Genomic DNA, 4,092 nt, shown 5'->3' with positions numbered 1-4,092 from the left:
ATAATAAATAAATCTTAAAAAAAAAATAAAAAAAAATAAAAATTAAAAAAAGAAAAAGAAAGAAACATGGGTACATAGGTTTGCTGGCATTGTCTCCTCTTTCTAGAAGAGGGACAGGGCCATATGAATTGAAAATGGCCTTGGTTGCTCTTCATTTAAAATGCCAACCAATGTGGACAAGTGCTGCATGTGGTTGTTTCCAAAAACTGGAAATCATGGGTGGCTCAGTGAGTAATGGTGTGTGCTACCAGGCTTACGATCTATGTACAGTCTTTGGGACCCATACAGTGGAAGGAGAGAACTGACTCCCTCAAGTTGTACACACACACACAGAGACAGAGACACAGAGAGAAAGACAGAGACAGAGGGGCAGAGAGAGAGAGAGAGAGAGAGAAAACAAACAGATAAATAAATAATAAACCAATGTAATTTTAAAAACCGAGAACCAAGCACTGTACCCGTGTTTCCTACCTGGCTTTCTACCTGGCATGTTGTAGTCAGCACTCCAGTGCATCAACCTTCAAGTAAATCAAAACTTCACTGAAGTTGAATTCTTTCCCCCTCTGGCAGTGTAGCCCAAGCTGGCCTGAACTTAGGATTGCAGGTGGGCCCAATCGTCCTGCCTGAAGGGACCATCCCCCCACCGCCTTACCAAATATGTATGGTTTACCATATATTTATGACTGGTAATGGAAAATGGAGTGAGCAGCTGGGGAACAAGCTTTCCAATGATATGCAAATATTTTCTGAGGTGGTGTAACCAAGACTATGAACTCAAGAACAAGCCATGCTGGGCACGGTGGTGCACAGGCTTGTATTCCCAGCACCCAGGAGGCTGAGGCAAGGGAACAGTTTCGTGTTTTAACCTGGTCTACACTGTAGGTTCCAGGCTAGCCAGATATAGGTAAGGGAGACCCTGTTCCCTCCAAATGTTGAGAATAAACCTAGACTCTGGCACTGTCCACACATGATGAACATTGGATGCCTACACTCACAGAGCTTCAGAAGAGAAAGTCACACCCAAGAAACCAAGAGACTCTGGAAGCTCAGGCTATCCTGTGCCCACCCTTCCAGTGCCTAAGGTCTCATTGCCATATCTGTATGAAGTAAGTTGATTCACTAAGGGTAAATTAGACTTTCAAAAGAGCAGAAGTTATCTAAAGATATGCTAATGCCAATTTGTAAATCTTCAATCAGGCATGTGATCTCTGTGAAGACAGAAGTTTTCTGCTAAAAAGACTTAATTCTTCCGCTGTCTCACAGAGGTGTGGGGCTGGGAATATAGCTCATGAGTAAGTGCAGGCAAAACATTTATACACACAAAATAAATTACTAAAGAGAGAAGAAGGAAGGAAGGAAAGAGAGAGAAAAAAGAAAAAGAAAGGAAGGGAGGGAAGGCGGGAGAAAGACAGAGAGATACACAGAGAGAGAGAGAGAGAGAGAGAGATAGGCCTAGAATACTAGCATGAGATAGCTATTTCCCCACATTTCACAAAATTGAAAAAGAGGAATTTAATGATTTATCTTTACCATATCTGACAAAATTTAGTAGGCTTCTGGACTCTTCATGACTGCCTGATTTCTGTAGCCAAGAAGTCCTTGGGTATACAACAGTGAAAACCTGCGTATAGATGAATGAAGGACTTCCATTCTCCTATTAAACCAGCCAGGGCAATGGACTGGCTTTCCCAGCCTGCTTACACTCCATGTTGGTTGGCCAGAAATAAATCAAAGTGTTCAGAAATCATTTAGCATCTTTGGATGCAGGAGTTGGTAGATGTAATCATGAACTTCATTCAGAAATGTCTCTCACATATATTCAAATTGGCTGATTTTAAACCAGCAATGACTTCATCAGCTTCCTGGCCTCTGTCATATATATATATGATCTTTGTATAAGCTTCAAATATACATACATGTATACACACATATATTATGATATATTGTTGGATATATGAGCTATATGATATATGTTATATTATATATTATTATAGAATATAATGCAGTGTGTAATATATTAAAATAAAACTAATAAAATGCATATATGTTATATGTGTGTGTGTATATATATATGTGTGTGTGTGTGTGTGTATGTGTGTGTGTTTTTTAGGGGCACTGTGTGTTTGAGACAAGATCTTACTTTGTAGTTCTGATTAGCTTCAAACTCATGGAGATCTACCTGCTTCTGCTGTGCTGGGTTGTTTTATATTTTGCAACAGAGGCTGATGTAGCCCAGGCTAGCCTTGAACTTACTACAAAGCTGAAGATAACCTTGAACTCCTGATCTTCTAGCCTTAATCTCCTCAATGCTGACACACTTGACACATAAGACCACATTTGATATATCTATTCTTTTTCTTTCTTTTTTTTTTTTAATTTTCTTATTGAAAAAAAATTTTTTTCTGGGTAGGCAGTGGTGTTGCATGTGTTTAGTCCTAGCACTAGGGAGGAAGGATTATTTATTTATTTATTATATGTAAGTACACTGTAGCTGTCTTCAGATACTGCAGAAGAGAGTGTCAGATCTCATTATGGATGGTTGTGAGCCACCATGTGGTTGCTGGGAATTGAACTCAGGACCTTTGGAAGAGCAGTCAGTGCTCTTAACCACTGAGCCATCTCTCCAGCCCAAAGAGGGAAAAAATTTTTTTTTAATGCCGAGTCTCTCTCCATAACCCTGGCTATCCTAGAACACACTATGTAGACCAGGCTGGCCTGAAACTCACCTGCTTCTGCCTCCTCACTGCTGGAATCAAAGGCATGCAACATCAGACCTAACTAGAAAGGAAACTCAGAAGATAAAAATGGCTTGAACTCATCTCGGGATGCTAAGTAAACCTGTGTGTCTAAGTTAACTCTGTGAGCAGAGTGTTCCTGACCTTTGGCTTCTGTTCTCTGAAAGAGCTCAAACAAGTATCAAGATCAGCTTTACCATCAACTAACAGGACAGATGAGCAAGTAGAGGTTGGAAATGCTAGTACAGAATCAATGGATAATGTAGAAATTAGAAACACTGTAACAGGAGCTGGAGAGATGGCTCAGCAGATAAGAGGATGAACAGCTCTTACCGGGGACTGAAGTAGGCTTCCCAACGCTCACATCAGGCAGAGCACAACTGTCTGTAAATCTAGCTCCAGGGGACCAGAGTCCTCTGGCCTCTGCAGCACTGGTACTCATGTTCACTTACAGACATATACTCATAGACATAATTACAAAAAATAAAAGATTAATGTAGATGACAATACCTAAGGTGATTAACAGCTGTGATAAAGTTGGGAAAATACCAAGCATTTCCCAAACCATGTTTTTAATTTTTCTTTATTTTTACTGTATAAATGTTCACTTTGCATGTATGTCTCTTTGACGTATGTGCCTGGTTCCTGCAGAGGTCAGAAGAGAGCATCAGATCCCCTGGAACAGGAATTACAGGCAGCTGCTGTGAGCCAGTGTATGGGTGTTGGAAATCAAAAACCAGGTCCTCTGCAAGGAGAGCCAGTGCTCTTAACCTGCGGGCCATCTCTCCAGCCCCTGCAACAACTAACTAATACAAACAGACTAATGTCAAACCAAGCAGGCACGCTGGTGAGCAAAGTTATCTTCGATTTTTTTTTTTCACTTTTGCAAGCAGTAGGGTCAAATTAGGATCAAAGTAGTCACTTTTCTTCCTTTTTTCACCTTCTGAAGCTGAGGTCCTTGTGTTTTTTTTTTTGTTTTTTTTTTTAAAGATTTATTTATTATATGTAAGCACACTGTAGCTGTCTTCAGACACTCCAGAAGAGGGCGCCAGGTCTCGTTGCGGATGGTTGTGAACCACCATGTGGTTGCTGGGATTTGAACTCTGGACCTTCGGAAGAGCAGTTGGGTGCTCTTACCCACTGAGCCATCTCACCAGCCCCGAGGTCCTTGTTTTTAATTACTATTTTGGTTAGATAGAAGGCAATAAGTTTCACTGTGACTTTCTCTCTGCCCCCCTTCTTACTCCCCCTTCACACACACACACACACACACACACAGAGTGACATTTTCATAGGCACAAACACACACATGTTCTTTCCTTACCCCTGTGACTTTCTCTCTGCCCCCCTTCTTACC

This window comes from Mus caroli, chromosome 6 (genome assembly GCF_900094665.2).
Source record: "Mus caroli chromosome 6, CAROLI_EIJ_v1.1, whole genome shotgun sequence".
NCBI lineage: Eukaryota > Metazoa > Chordata > Mammalia > Rodentia > Muridae > Mus > Mus caroli.
Note: the sequence above shows the minus strand (reverse complement) of the source record.